General features: G+C 50.1%; 1 protein-coding gene across 2 annotated transcripts in view; it reads right to left on the reverse strand.

Moving 5' to 3' along the window:
- Positions 1-16031, reverse strand: part of LOC122544099 (putative G protein-coupled receptor 139) — a 97637-nt gene extending 81606 nt beyond the window's left edge. The window contains exons 1-3 of one of the 2 annotated variants that reach the window (XM_087999234.1): positions 15602-16031; positions 14997-15065; positions 4682-4751 (exon numbers count right to left, since the gene is read on the reverse strand). The gene's annotated coding sequence lies outside the window, so the exon portion shown is untranslated. Of the gene's footprint in view, positions 1-4681; positions 4752-14927; positions 14943-14996; positions 15066-15601 lie in introns of those variants that run through there. The other variant, XM_043683125.2, reaches the window with a different exon arrangement.
- Positions 16032-16254: the final 223 nt, after the last annotated feature.

The raw sequence follows: 16254 nt of genomic DNA on the forward strand, positions 1-16254 counted from the left end.
TTCCCTTACGAACTATTGATCTCTTTTTTTCTTGTTTAAACTTCTGATCACCTCTAACATTTTCCATTTTAAATTTGTAATTCCTCAACGTCTGACACAATCCATATCACAATTCCAGCACAGGTTCCCCTCCTTAAATCTCTGTGATTTACAATGGCTAGATTTCCTAAACTGGCATCTTCACCCTCCACATCCATCTCTCCTCGCCAATCACCTACAATCCCACTATTTTGGAGTGTTCCCATTCTCAGTAACTGCTCATGTCGTGAGTGCTCTTGCACACAAGCTGTGCTCGAAAAATCTCCGTACCCCTCAGTTATTGCAAGTCTTCTAACACTGTAACACCCAACAGTCTCCAGGACCTGCAAGATTCTTCACTGTCATTTTGTATTTATTGAAATCTTCATTTCTTTGAAATCAACTCACAAAAAAACCCTTTCGACTCAACAAAGCTCCGTCACCAACAAGCCACCATCTGTCTATTTCCTTCCTCTGCTTCAGTGCCTGCAACTTTTCCTGAATCATGAAGTAATCTGTTTTAGGAACTGCAGGTCTTTCTATCCCCTACAGCACGCTAAATCACTGTAACTCCCTCTGTTTCCCCTCATCCTCCTCTTTTCCACTGTCTTCCAGGCACAACGATGGTTCTGTGAGGGAGCAGTGCAGAATGGGATGAAATAAATCTCAGCTGAAGCTTGACACCTACCATTAGCTGAGAATCACAAAGGAAGAGAACCTGAGACTGGACAGCACAGTGCGACAGAGTATATGAATCATCAACAAGGGTCGAAATACTGGAAGGTGAAGTTGGACATGCACCAGAGCGGGGGTCTCTAAATCAGAAACGACTCACAGAGAAAGTGAACATATGAACGAGCAACTTGGAGCAGGAGATTGAGGCAAACTCATACCTGGAAGTTACAGAGGAGCAATGTAGGATAGAATCAGCAATGAGGATCGAGGCCCCGTCCTAAATAGGAGTCACAGAGGCACTGGCACTGTGAGAGAGCAGATTGCATGGGAGCTGGTGAATTACTCAAACCTCGGAATCACAGAGATGGTGATACTGCGAGGGAGCAGACTGGAATAGGAGCTGGAGAATTACACATACCTGGGAGTCACAGAGATCCTGTAAGGGAGCAGATTTGATTGGGAAATGGAGGATTACACGTACCTGGGAGTTAGAGAAACGATGATACTGGGAGGGAGAAGAGTGGAGTGGGAGCTGGAGAATTACACATACCGGAGAGTCAGAGATAAGATGATCCTGCAAGGGAGCAGAGTGGAGTGGGAGTCCGAGTCTGAAATGTGCCTTGGAGTCAAAGTGATGATGTATTTGTGAGGGAGCATAGAGCGGAGTGGGAGTTGGAGAAGTTCTCATACCTGGGATTCACAAAGACAGTAACACTGTGAGAGAGTAGAGCGGTGTGGGATCTGGAGGATTACACATACCTGGGAGTACGGAGACGGTGACACTGTGAGAGAGCAGATTGGAATGGAAGGTGGAAGTTTACACGTACCTGGGACTTAGAGATACGATGATAGTGTGATGGTGCATAGTGGCGTGGAAGCTGGAGATTTATACACTCCGGGAAGCCATAGAGACGGTGACCCTGGGAGGGAAAAGACTGGAGTTGAGCTCGAGGATTACATGGGAGTCACAAAGACGTGCTGTTGCGAGGAAGCAGATCGTACTGGGAAATGTAGGATTACCAGTACCTGGGAGTTACAGAGAAGATACCACTGTGAAGGTCAGAGTGAAGTGGGAGCTGGAGGATTACTTAGACCTGGTATTCATGGAGACGGTGTCCATGTAAGGGTGCAGAATGAAGTGCGAATTCATTCGAGGATTACACGTTCCAGGGAATCACAAGAAAACGTGACCTTGTGAGGGAACAGAATGGAGTGGGAACTGGATGATTACACGTACTTGGGATAAACAATTCGGTGACTCTGTAAGTGAGCAGAGTGTAGAGGGATCCTGAGGATTATACGTACCTGAGAATCAGAGAGGCAGTGACCCTGTGAGGAAGCAGACTGGACTGGGAGTTTGAGTATTTCATCGACCTTGGTGTCACAGAGACGATAGTTGTGGGCGGGTGTAGCGTGGAGTGGAACTCAAGGAGTACACGGATCTGGGAGTCACAGAGACTGTGGCCTGTGAAGGAGCAGAGTCGAGTGGGAGCTGGAAGATTACACGTACCTGGGAGTCTCACAGACGATGACACTGTGAGGGAGTAAAGTGGAGTGAGAGCTGGAGGTTTACAAGTATCAGAAATCACAGACACAGTAACCTGGGAGGGAATAGATTGAAGTGGTGCTCGAGGATTACATGTAGCAGGGAGTCACAGAAACAGTGACGCTGTGAGAAATCAGATTGGACTGAGAGGGGGATGATTAAACGTACCTGGGAGTTACAGAGAAGATGCCACATCGAAGGTCAGAGTAGAATGGGAGCTGGAGGATTACACGGACTAGAGATTCACAGTGACGTTGACTCTGTGAGGGTGCAGAATGGAGTGGGAATTCGAGGATTTCACGTTCCTGTGAGTCACAGAGACCGTGACCACGTGAGCAGGCAGAATGGAGTGGAAGATTGAGGAATACACAGACCAGGATATCACAGAGATGGTGACTCTTGGAGGGAGCAGAGTGAAGTGGGAGCTGCAAGATTGCACTACCAAGAAGCCATAGACATGGTGACCCTGTGACGGAGCAGAAAGGAGTGGGAGCTGGAGGATTACATATATCTGGAAGTCATGGAGACGGATAGCTTGTGAAGGAGCAGATTGGAGTGTGAGCTGGAGATTTACACGTACCTGGGAATCAAAGAGTTGGTGAACATGTGAGGAGAAGAATGGAGTGTGAACTCGGGATTACACCTTTCTGGGTGTCACATTGCCCGTGACCACGTGAGAGAACAGAATGGAGTGGGAGCTAGAGGATTGCGCACACCTGGAATTCACAGAGATGGTAACCCTGTGAGGGAGCAGACTGGCGTGAGAGCTGGAGGATAACACATTACTGGAAATCACAGAGATGGTGACCGTTTGGAGGGAGCAGGCCAGAGTTGGAGCAGGGAGATTACACATACCCGGGAGTCACAGACACGGTGACACTGCCCAGGATCACAGTGGAGTGGGAGCTGGAGGATTAGACGTATCTGGGAACCACAGAGAAGGTGACCCTGTGAGGGAGCAGATTGGATTAGGAGGTGGAGGATTACATGTACCTAGGAGTCACAGAGGCGATGAGCAGATTGGAACGGAAGATGAAGATGACATGTACCCGGAAGTTGCCGAGAAGATGGCATTGTGATAATCAGAGTGGTGTGGGAGCTGGAGGATTATATGATCGTGGGATTCACAGTGATGGTGATCCTATAAGGGAGTAGAGTGGAGAGGGAGCTCAAGGATTACACGTCCCTGTGAGTCATGGAAACGTTGAGCCGATGAGAGTTCTGAGTGCATTGGAAGCTAGACGAAAATGCGTACCTGGGATTCACAGAGATGTTGACCTTGTGAGGGAGCAGAATGGATTGGGAGATAGAGCATTAAACGTTCCTGAGAGTCACAGAGATGGTGACACTATGTGAGGGAGTAGAGTGGAGTGGAGTGTGAGCTGGAGGATTACACGTAACTGTGAGTCACAGAGATGGTAAACATGTGAGGGAGTAGAGTGAAGTGGGAGCTGGAGGATTACAATTACCTGGGAGCCATTGAGACGGTTAACGTGCGAGGGAGTAGATTGAAATGGGAGTTAGAGGACTATGTGCCCCTGGGAATCAGAGATGGTGACACAGTCAGGGAACAGAATGGAGTGGGAACTCGATGATTACACATTCCTGTGAGTCAAAGAGAGGGTCCAGCTTGAGGGAGCAGAATGGAGCGGGAGTTGGAGGATTACACGTACCTGGGAGTCACAGAGCCGGTGACCCTGTGATGGAGCACAGTGGAGTGGGACCTGGAGGTTTACACACACCTGATAGTAACAGAGATGGTAAGCAAGTGCGGTATCACAGTGTAGTGCAAAGTGGAGGATTACGCGTGTTGGAAATCACAGAGCGGTGACTGTGGGAGGAAATAGAGTGGAACGGAGCTCTTACATGTACCTGGGAGTCACAGAGATGGTGACGTTGCGAGGAAGCAGATTGGCCTGAGAGGTGGAGGATTACACGTACTTGGGAGTTACAGAGAAGCTGGCACTGTGAAGGTCAGAGTGGAGTGGGAGCTAGAGGACTGCACGACTAGGGATTCACAGAGACGGTGACATGGTGAGGGTGCAGAAAAGAGTGGGGAATCGAGGATTACATGTGCCTGAGAGTTACAGAGACTGTGACCACGTGAGCAAGCAGAATGATATTGGGAGCTGGAGGATTACACGTACTGGGGTGTCACAGTTATGGTGAACATTTGAGGAAGCAGAGTGGAGAGGGAGCTCGAGGATTACAAATACTGGGGAGATAGAGGAACGGTGACCATGTGAGGAAGCAGCGTGGATAGGACCATGAAGATCACACTTACATGGGAAAGAAGTAAACGTGACCATGTGAAGAAGCAGAGCGAAGTACAAGGTTGAGGATTACATGCATCTGAGATTTACAGAGACGTTGACACTGTGAGGAGTAGAATGGAGTGGGAGCTGGAAGATTACCTGTACTTGGAAGTCACGAGACGGTTACCTTGTGAGTGAGCAGATTGGAGTGAGAGCTGGATGATTGCTTGTATCTGGGAATTGCAGACACGGTGACACTGTGAGGGAGCAGATTAGAGTGTCAGGTGGAGGATTACAAGTAATTAGGAATCACGGGGACGGTGAGATGTGAGGAGAAGAATGGAGTGGCAAATCGATGATTATGATTCTGGCAGTAACAGAGACCATGACCACATGAGGGAGCAGAATGGAGTGGGAGCTGGAGGATTACACGTACCTGGAAGTCACCGAGATGGTGACGCTGTGAGGGAGCACAGTGGACTGGGAGCGGGAGATCACATCCAACTGAAAATCACAGAGACAGTGACACTGTGTGAGGGAGCAGAGCGGAGTTTGACCGAAAGGATTACACGTACTTGGGCATCAGGAAGTCAGTGAAATTGTGCGTGACAAGAGTGGAATGGTAGCTGGAGGATTAGACGTATCTAGGATTCACAGAGACCGTGACCCTGTGAGTGAGAAGAGCGGACTGGCAGGTGTAGAATTAAGTGCACCTGGGAGTCACAAAGACGATGACCCTGTAAGGGAGTAGAGTGGAGTGGGAGCTGGAGGATTACACACACCTGAGAATCGAGGAGACGGTGAAACTGTGACGGAGCAGAAAAGAGTGTGGACTGGAGGATTACACATACCTGGGAATCACAGTGACGGTGACCATGTGCGAAACAGAATGGAATGGAAACATGCGGATTACACGCCCCTGGGAGTCACAGAGACCGTGACCACGTTAAGAAAAGGAATGCAGTGGGAGCTATGGGATTATACGTACCCCTGGAAGTCACAGAGACTGTAACCCTGCGAGAGAGCAAAGCAGAGTGGGAGCTGGAGGATCACATGTACATGGAAATCACGTAGATGGTGACACTGTCAGAGAGCAGAGTGGAGTGGGAGCTGGATAATTACATGTACCTAGGAGTTACAGATAAGGTACCACTGTGAAGTTCAGAGTGGAATGGGAGCTGGAGAATTACACGTACCTGGAAGTCACAGAGATGGTGACACTGTGAGGGAGTAGAATGGAGTATGAGCTGGAGAATTATACTTACTTGGGAGTCACAGAGACGGTGATCATGAGAGGAGGACAGTGGAGCTGGAACATGAGGAATACACTTTGCTGGGATTTACAGTGACCGTGACTACGTGAGGGAGTAGAATAGCGTGCGAGCTGGAAGATTACACATACCTGGAAGTCACAGAGATGGTGACTCTGTGAGAGAGCAGAGGGGAGTGAGAGCGGGAGGATGACACGTTCCTGGGATTCACACAGACGGTGTACTTGTAACGGAGCGGATTAGACTCTGAGGTTGGTGATTACATGTTCCTGGGAGTCACAGAGACGGTGACTGTCAGAGTGGAGAGGACCTCCAGGATTACAGGTACCTGGGAGTTGCAGAGGTGGTTACGCTGCGGGGGAGCAGGTTGGACTGGGAGGTGGAGGATAACACGCACCTGGGAGTTACAGAGAAGGAGCCACTGTGACGTTCAGACTGGACTGGGAGATGGAGGATTAAACGGACCTGGAATTCCCAGAGATGGCGACCATGTGAGGGTGCAGAATGGAATGGGAGGTGGAGGCTTACACTATCCTGGGAGCCACAGAGACGATGACCCTGTGAGGGTGTAGTGTTATGGGAGTTTGAGGATTGCACGTATCTGGGAGTCACATAGATATTGAGCCTGTGAGAGTTCAGTGTGGGTTGGGAGCTGGACGATTACAATTCTCAATCTGACTGTTCTGACTTCACAGAGATGTTGACCCTGTGATGGAGCAGAATGGGGTGGGAGCTTGAGGCTTCAGCAGTCCTGTGAGTCACAAAGACTGTGAGGGAGCAAATTGGAGTGGGACCTGGAGAATTACACGTACCTGGTAGTCACAAAGACAATGACTCAGTGAGACAACAGAGTGAAGTGGAAGCTGCAGAAGTGCATGTACGTGGGAGTCACAGAGACAGTGACCCTGTGCGGGTTTGGAGATGCTGGCGTTGGACTGGGGTGTACAAAGTTAAAAATCATACAACACCAGGTTATAGTCCAACAGCTTTAATTGTACAACCACATGATGAAGGAGCGGCGCTCTAATAGCTAGTGCTTCTGATTAAACCTGTTGGACTATAACCTGGTGTTGTGTGATTTTTTAAAAAATTTTGTACACTATGAGAGAGCAGAGTGGAGTGGGAACTGGGGGATTACACGGGCCTGGCATTGAGAGAGATTGCAACAATGTGACAGAGCAGAGTGGAGTGGGCGCTGGAGGGTTAGACGTACCTGAAAGTCAGAGAGACGGTTACTCTGTGAGGGAGCAGAGTGGAGTGGGAGCTGGAGCATTACACGTCTCGGGGAATCACAGAGATGGTGACACTGTGAGGGAGTAAATTGGAGTGGGAGCTGGAGGATTACAAGTACCATGGAGTCACAGAAACGGTGACCATGTGTGGAGCAGAATGGAGCAGAATCATGAGGATTACACGCTCCTGGGAGTCACAGAGATGGCAACCCTGTGAGAGTGCAGAGCGGAGTGGGAGCTGGAGGATTACATGTACATGGAAATCACAAAGACGGTGACCCTATGAGGGAGCAGAGTGACAGCTGCAGGATTACAAGTAACTACAAATAACGAATAATTGAGGGAGAAGAAAGGAGTGGCATCAGAAGGATTCCAAATATCTGGAGTCACAGAGATGCTGAACCTGTCAGCGAGCAGAGTGGGATGGGCGCTGGTGGATTACACATACAAGGGCGTTAGAGAGACGGTGACCCTATGAGTGAGTAAGTGGAGTGTGAAGTAGAGGATTACACTGATCTGGGAATTACATAGACATGATCCTGTGATGGGAGCATAAAGGAGTGCAATCTTGAGGATCACACATAGCAGGGATTCACAGAGACGATGACTCTGTGAGGGAGCAGAGTGGAGTGTGAACGGGAGGATTACACGTCCCTGAGAGTTACAGAGAAGATGCGACTGTGAGGTTCAGAGTGGAGTGGGAGCTGGAATTCGCACGTACCTGGAAATCACAGCGATGGTGACAGTGTGCGGGAGCAGAATGGAGTGTGAGCTGGAGGATTACACCTGCTTGGAATCACAGAGAATGTGACCCTATGAGGAAGCGGAGCGGAGTGGGTGTGGGAAGATTATACTTACCTAGATGTCACGGAGACCTTGTGAGGGAGCAGAGGTGAGTGGGAGCGGGAGGATGACACGTACTTGAGATTCACAGCTAAGGACACACCGTGAGGGAGCAGAGTCGAGTGGGAGCCAGAAGATCAGAGGTACCTGGAAGTCAGAGAGACACTGAGCCTGTGAGGGATCAGTGTGGATTGGAACTCGAGGATTACACATGTTTGGGAATCACAGAGATGTGACCTTGTAAGGTAGCAGAGTGCAGTGCGAGCTTGGCGATTACACGTACCTGGAAGTCACAGAGACGGTGACTCTTTGAGGCAGCAGAGTAAACTGGGAGCTGCAGGAATGCACGTACGTGGGATTAAGAGAGACAGCGACCCTGTGAAGGAGCAGAGTGGAGTGGGAGCTGTAAGATTACAGGTGCCTGGGAATGAGAGATACGGTGACACTGTGAGGGAGCATACTGGAGTGGGAGCTGGAGGATTACACATACCTGGAAGTCACAGAGATGGCGAAACTGTGAGGGAGCAGAATAGAGTGTGAGATGGAGAATTACACGTACCTGAGAATCACAGAGATTTCGACACTGTGAAAGAGCAGAGCGGAGTGGTACCTGGAGAATTATATGTACCTGAAATTCACAGTTACAGAGACACGGTGTGTGAGCAGAGTTCGTGTGGGAGCCCGAGGATTACAGGTACCTGGAAGACAGAGAGACGGTGAGCCTTTGAGGGAGCAGAGTGGGATGGAGCTTGAGGATTACATTTACCTGGGAATCACAGAGACATGACTCTGTGAGGGAGCTCAGTGGAGCGCCGGCTTGACGATTAGATGTTCCTGGGATTTACAGAGAAGGCGAAACTGTGAGGCAGCAAAGTGGAATGGGAGCTGCAGGATTACACGTTCCTGGAATCACAAAGATTTTGGTCATGTGAAGGAGCAGATTGAAGTGGGAGCTGAGGGATTACTCGAACCTGGGATTCACGGAGATGTTGATCCTGTGAGGGAACAGAGTAGAGTGGGAGCTGGAGGATTGCACATCCCTGCAAGTCACAGCGATGGTGAGTCTCTGAGGGAGAGAAGTGAGAGTTGGAGGATTAAACGTACCTGGGTTCACAGTTAGATTGACCTTGCGAGGGAGCAGTGGAGTGGGAGCCTGAGGATTATACGTATCTGGGAGTCAGAGAGTCGGTGACCCGGTGAGTGAACAGAGTGGAATAGAGCTCGAGGATTACACTTGCCTGGGAATTAGAGAGGCGTGACCCTGTGAGGGAGCAGAGTGGGGTGTGAGCTTGAGGATTACAAGTACCTGGGAGTTAAAGAGAAGAGCTGAAAATGTGTTGCTGGAAAAGCGCAGCAGGTCAGGCAGCATCTAAGGAACAGGAGAATCGACGTTTCAGGCATAAACCCTTCTTCAGGAAGGGAATTTCCAGCAACACATTTTCAGCTCTGATCTCCAGCATTTGCAGCCCTCACTTTCTCCCCGGTTAAAGAGAAGATGCCACTCTGAAGCTCAGAATGGAGCGGGAGCTGGAGGATTGTTCGTATCGTTTTTCACAGAGACGGTGACCAAGTGAAGGAGCAGAATGGAGTGGAAGCTGAAGATTACACAGTCCTGGGAGTCACAGAGGCGGTGATCATTTGAGGGAGTAGAGTGGAACTGAAGCTGGAGGATTACGCGTACCTGAAAATCACAGAGGCGTTGATGCTGTGAGAGAGTGGAATGAAGTAGGAGCTGGAGGAAATCACGTACCTGGGATTCACAGAGACGATGAAACTTTGAGGGATTAGATTGAAGTGGGAGCTGGAGGATTTCACGTACATGTGATTCACAGTGACGTTGATCGTATGAGCGAGCGGGAGGATAACAGTCAAGGATTGCACATATCTGGGAGGACTGAAAGGGTGACCCTGTGAGGGAGTGGAGTGAAGTTGGAGCTAGAGGATTGCACGTACCTGGGAGTCACAGAGAATGTGACCCTGTGAGGTACCAGAGTGGAGTGCGAGCTGTAAGGTTGCATGTTCCACAGACTCACAGAGACTGTGTCCCAGTGAGGAAAGTGGATGATTGCTCGTATTTGGGAATCATGGTGACGGTGGACCTGTGAGGGATGAGAATGGACTGGGAGGTGGAGGATTACATGTACCTGTGATTCAGAGGGATGTTAATACTGTGAATGAGCAGAATAGAGTTGAAGATTGAGGATTAAACATTCCTGGAGTCACAGAGACTGTGACTTTGTGAGCGAGCAGAGGGAAGTGGGAGCAGCAGGGTTGCACGTACCTGGGAATCAGAGAGACAGTGACCCTGTGAGGGATTAGAACGGAGTGGGACTGGGGGAATTACATGTACCTTGGAGTTTCAGACACTGTGACTCTGTGAGGGAGCAGTGTGGAGTGGGACCTGGAGGATTACATGCATCTGAAAGTTAAAGAAAAGATGACAATTTGGAATTCAGAGTGGAGTGGGACCTGGGGGATTACACTGACCTGGGATACACAGAGACTGTGCCCCGTAAGGGAGTATTGTGGAATGGGGGGGGGGGGGGGGGGGGGGGGGTGGACTGGAGGGTTAAAAGGACCTGGGAGTCACAGAGACCGTGAAACTGTGAGGGAACAGAGTAGAGTGTGCGCTGGAGGATTACAAACAATGGGAGTTACAGAGAAGATGTCAGTGTGAAGTTCAGAGTGGAGTTGGAGCTGGACGGATACACGTACCTGGAAGTAGCAGAGATGGTTACACTGTGAGGGACCAGAGCTGGGGGATATCGCGTTCCCGGGAACCACAGAGATGGTGACACTGTGAGGGAGTACAGTGGAGTGTGAGCTGGGGGATTACACTTACCCACGAGTCACAGACACGGTGATCCTGTGAAGAGCAGAATGGAATGGTAACTCAAGGATTACACGTTCCTGGGAGTCACAGAGACGGGGATTACGTGAGGGAGCCGAAATAAATGGGCGATTTAGGAATACGTGTGCCTGGGAGTAACAGAGACGATGAGCCTGTGGGTAGCAGTGTGGAGTGTGAGCTGGAGGATTACACGTACCTGCAAGTCACAGCGATGGTGACTCTGTCAGAGAGTAGAGTGAATTGGGAGCTGGAGCAGAGCGATTACACTGACCTGGGAATCACAGAGACGTGCCCCTATGAGGGTGCAGAATGGAGTATGAGCTGGAATATTGCGCGTTCCTTGGACTCATGGAGATGGTGTCCCTGGAGGGAACAGAGTGCACATGGAGGTGAATGATTACACGTACTTGTGACTCTCAGTGACGCTGACCATTTGAGAGAGCAGAATAGAGTTTGAGCTGAAGGATTACACAAATCTGGCAGTCACTGTCACGGTAAGCCTGTGAGAGACCAGAATTCCATAGCAGCCGGAGCATTACAGGAGGCATGGAGACGGTGACTCTTTGAGGCAGCAGCGTGGAAGGTGAGTTAGAGAATTACATGTACCTGGGAGTCACAGAGAAGGTGACCCGAAAGGGAGCAGCGTGAAGTGGTACCTTCAGGATTGCACGTACCTGGAGTTCACAGAAATGGTGGACTGTGATGGAGCAGATTGGAATGGACGGTGGAGGATTATATGTACATGGAAGTCATAGAGACGATGAGACGGTAGGGGAGTAGAGTGGATTGTGAGCTGGAGAATTACACGTAACTGGAAGTCACAGAGATAGTGACCCTATGAGGGAGTGGAGTTGAGTGAAAGCTCGAGGATACATGTACCTGGAAGTCACAGAAACGGTGAAACTGTGAGCGAGCTTATTGGAGTAGGGGCTGAAGGATCATACTGTCCCGGGAATCACAGAGATGATGGCCTTTGAGAGAGCAGAATGGAGTGTGAGCTTGAGGATGACACGTACCTGGCTGTCATACAGACAGCGACCCAGTGAGGAGCAGAGGCGAATGGGAACTCGGGGCTGACATGTTCCCGGGCATCACAGAGATGGAGACCACATTAGAAAGCAGAATGGAAAAGATGCAAGAGGAATACATGCACCTGGAAGTCACAGAGAAGATACGGCTGTGGTGGAGCAGAGTGGAGTGTGATTTGGAGGATTACACGTACCTAAACGTCACAGAGATGGTGTAACTGTGAGGGAGTAGACTGGTGTGGGAACTGTAGGACAACGTTTTAAGGGGATTCACATTTACAGTGACGCTATGAGGGAGCAGAGTAGAGTGCGAGCTTGAAGATCCCGCGTTCCTTGGATTCACAGAGAAAATGACACTGTGAGGTTCAGAGTGGAGAGGGAGCTGGAGGACTACACGTATCTGGAAGTTACAGAAACGGTTACCTGTGTGGGAGCAGATTGGAATTGGAGCTGGAGGATTACACGCATCGGGAAATCACAGAGACGGTGACACTGTGAGTGAGCATAACGGAGTCGGACCTCGAGCATTACACGTTCCTGGAAGTCACAGAGATGGGGTGACGTGAGGGAGCAGAATGGAGTGGGAGCTAGAGATTTATACGTACTTGGAAGTCACAGAGACGGTGAGCCTGTAAGAGAGCAGAGCGGACTGGGAGTTGTAGGATTATAGGAACCTTGGACTCACAGAGAAGATGCTACCGTGAAGGCTAGAGTGGAGTGGGAGCTAGTGGATTACATGGAACTTGAATTCATCAACACGGTCACACTGTGAGGGTGCAGAAAGGAGAGGGAACTTGAGGATTATATGTTCCTGGGAGTCACAGAGAGCGTGATCACGTGAGAGAGAGGAATTGTAATGGGAGCTGGAGGATTACACGTACCAGGGTGTTACAGAGACGGTGACATTGCGATGGAGCAGAGTGAAGTAGGAGCTGAAGGATACATGTACCTGGAAGTCATAGAGATGGTGACCCTGTAAGGGAGCACAGTGCAGTGGGGGTTGGACGATTGCACGTACCTGGAAATCACATTTACGGTGAACCTGCGAGGGCGCAGGGTTGAAAGGGAGCCCGAGGATTGCACATAACTGGGAGTTAAAGAGGCAGAAAGCTGGTGAGGGAGCAGACTGGAGTGGAAGCTGGAGGATTACAGGTAAAAGGAAATCACAGAGATGTTCCCGTTTGAGGGAGCACATGGACTGAGAGTTGGGGGATTGCACGTACCTGTAATTCACAGGGACTGTGACACTGTGATGGAGCAGCTGGGAATGGGAGGTGCAGGATTACAAGTACCTGGGAGACACAGGTATGGCGATCCTGGGAGGGAATAGGATCGAGTGGATTGAGTAAAGATTCACGTACCTGGTAGTAACAGAGACCGTGACCCTGCGAGGGAGCAGATTCGAATGGGAGCTGGAAGATTACACGTACCTGAGAGGTTCAAAGAAGCTGCCACTGTGTAGTTCAGAGTGGAGTGGGAGCTGGAGGATTGCACTTACCTAGAGGTCACAGAGATGGTTACCATGTGAGGGAGCAGATTGGAGTTGGACCTAGAGCATTACACGCATCCGGGAATCAAAAAGATGGTGACGCTGTGAAAGAGCAGGATGGAGTGTGAGCTGGAGGATTACGGTACCTGGGAGTCACAGAGACGGCAACTTCGTGAGTGAGCAGAACGTAATGAGAGCTGGTGAATTACACAAACCTGGAAGTCACAGAGACGGTGACAATGTGAGGGAGCAGAACGGACTGGGAGGTGGAGGATTTCATTTACCTGGGAGTCACAGAGAAGATGACACTGTGAAGCTCAGAGTGGAGTGGGAGCTGGTGGATTACACGGAGCTGGAATTCACACGGTCATTCTGACAGGGTCCTGAATGTAGTGGAAATATGAGGACTACACATTCTTGTGAGTCACAGAGACCTTGATCACGTAAGCGACCAGAATGGTACTGGGAGCTGGAGATTACACTTACCGTGGCCTTCCAGAGATGGCGACACCGTGAGGGAGCAGAAAGAAGTCGGAGATGCAGGTTTGCATGTACCTGTAAATCATAATTATGATGTCCCTGCTGGGTAGCACAGTGGAGTGGGAATTGGAGGATTACACATACTTGCTGATTCACAGTTATGGTGAAACTACAAGAACCCAAAGTAGAGAGCAAGACCGAGGATTGCACGTACCTAGTAGTCAGAGAGAAGGTGACCCTGCGAGGAAGCAAAGTCGAATGGAGCATGAGGATCACTTTACCTGTGAATAAGAGAGACATGACCCCGCGAGGGAGCAGAGTGGAATGCGAGCTTGAGGATTACACGCACTTGAGATTCAAAGTGAAGGTGACACTGGGAGGAGCAGAAAGGTGTGGGAGCTGGAGGATTACAAGTACCTGGAAGTCGCAGAGATGGTTAGCCTGTGAGCGAGCAGATCGGAGTGGGATCTGGAGGATTACACATACCTGGGAATCACAGAGACTGTAACACTGTGTGGGACCAGAATGGAGTGAGAGCTGGATGATTAGATGACCCTGAGAGTCACAGAGACGGTGAGATGTGAGGAGAAGGATGAAGTGTAAAATCGAGGATTGCACGTTCCTGGGAGTCACAGAGACAGTGACCATTAAGGGAGCAGAATGTTTTGGGAGTTGGAGGTCTCCACGTACCTTGAACTCACAGAGATGGTAAACTTGCGAGGGAGCAGAGTGGAAAAGGAGCCCGAGGATTCAGCATACCTGGGAGTTAAAGGGACAGAAAGCTGGTGAGGGAGCAGACTGGAGTGGGAGCTGGAGGATTACACGTAACTGGAAATCAGAGAGACGTGTGCATTTGAGGGAGTAGAGCAGAGTCGGAGCAGGAGGATTATACGTTCCTGGACGTCACACAGATGGTGAGCCTGTAAGAGAGCAGAGCGGACTGGGAGTTGTAGGATTACATGTACCTGGGAGTCACATAAAGGATGCCACAGAGAAAGCCAGAGTGGAGTGGATGCTGGTGGATTACATGGAACTTGAATTCACAGACACTGTCACGCTGTGAGGGTGCAGAAAGGAGAGGGAATTTGAGGATTACATGTTCCTGGGAGTTACAGGGACCGTGTCACGTGAGCCAGCAGAATGGTAATGGGAGCTGGAGGATTACACGTACCGGGGTGTTACAGAGACGGTGACATTGTGTCGAAGCAGAGTGAAGTAGGAGCTGAAGGATACACGTACCTGGATGTCATAGAGCTGGTGATCCGGTCGGGGAGCACAGTGGAGTGGGAGTTGGAGGATTGCACGTACCTGGAATTCAGATTTACGGTCAACCTGCGAAAGTACAGAGTGGAGATGGAGTCCGAGGATTTCACGTACCTAGGAGTTAAAGAGACAGAAGCTGTGAGGGAGCAGACTGGAGTGGCAACTGGAGGATTACACATAAAAGGAAAACACAGAGAAGTGCGCGTTTGAGGGAGCAGAGCAGCGTGGGAGCGGGAAGGCTAAACGAATTTGGTAGTCACAGGGACAGCGACACTGCGGGAAAAAGGTGGAGTGGGAGTTAGACAATTAGATGTAACTGGAATTCAGAGGGACAGTGACAATGTGAGGGAGCAGAATAGAGTGGGATTTGAAGACTAACACGTGCCTGAGAGTCACAGAAACAGTGATATTGAAAGGAAGCAGCTTGGACTGGGAGGTGTAGGATTACAAATACCGGGGAATCACAGACACGGTGATGCCGGGAGGGAATAGCATCAAGTGGATTTCACGTACCTGGGAGTCACAAAGACCGTGACCCTGCGAGGGAGCAGATTCGAATGGGAGCTGGAAGAGTACACGTACCTGAGAGGTTCGAAGAATCTGCCACTGTATAGTTCATAATAGCATGGGAGCTGGAGGATTGCACTTACCTGGAAATCACAGAGATGGTTACCATGTGAGGGAGCAGATTGGAGTTGGGCCTAGAGCATTACACGTATCCGGCAATCACAAAGATGGTGACGCTGTGAGAGAGCAGGATGGAGTGTGAGCTGGAGGATTACGGTCCCTGGGAGTCACAGCGACGTTGATCCTGTGAGGAGCAGAATGGAGTGGAAACTCGAGCATTACGGGTTCCTGGGAGTCACAGAGACGGCGACGACGTGGATGAGCAGAATGCAGTGAGAGCTGCTGGTTTACACAAACCTAGAAGTCACAGAGAAGATGGCACTGTGAGGGAGCAGAGCAGACTGGGAGGAGGACGTTTACATATACCTGGGAGTCATAGAGATTGGGAGCTGGTGGATTACACGGAGCTGGAAATCACAGACACGGTCATTCTGACAGGTTGCAGAAAGGAGTCAGAAGACGAACATTACATATTCCTGGGAGTCACAGAGACCGCGATCACAGCGACCAGAATGGTCCTGGGAGCTGGAGATTACACGTATCATGGTGTTCCATGGACGGTGACACGGTGAGGGAGCAGAGAGACGTAGGAGCTGCAGGATTCCACGTACCTGTAAGTCATAAATATAGTGGCCCTGTTGGGTAGCACAGTGGAGTGGGAATTGGATGATTACAC

The sequence above is a fragment of the Chiloscyllium plagiosum genome, unplaced genomic scaffold, assembly GCF_037043375.1.
Source record: "Chiloscyllium plagiosum isolate Xiang-an unplaced genomic scaffold, Cpla_swu_hap1 HiC_scaffold_22, whole genome shotgun sequence".
NCBI lineage: Eukaryota > Metazoa > Chordata > Chondrichthyes > Orectolobiformes > Hemiscylliidae > Chiloscyllium > Chiloscyllium plagiosum.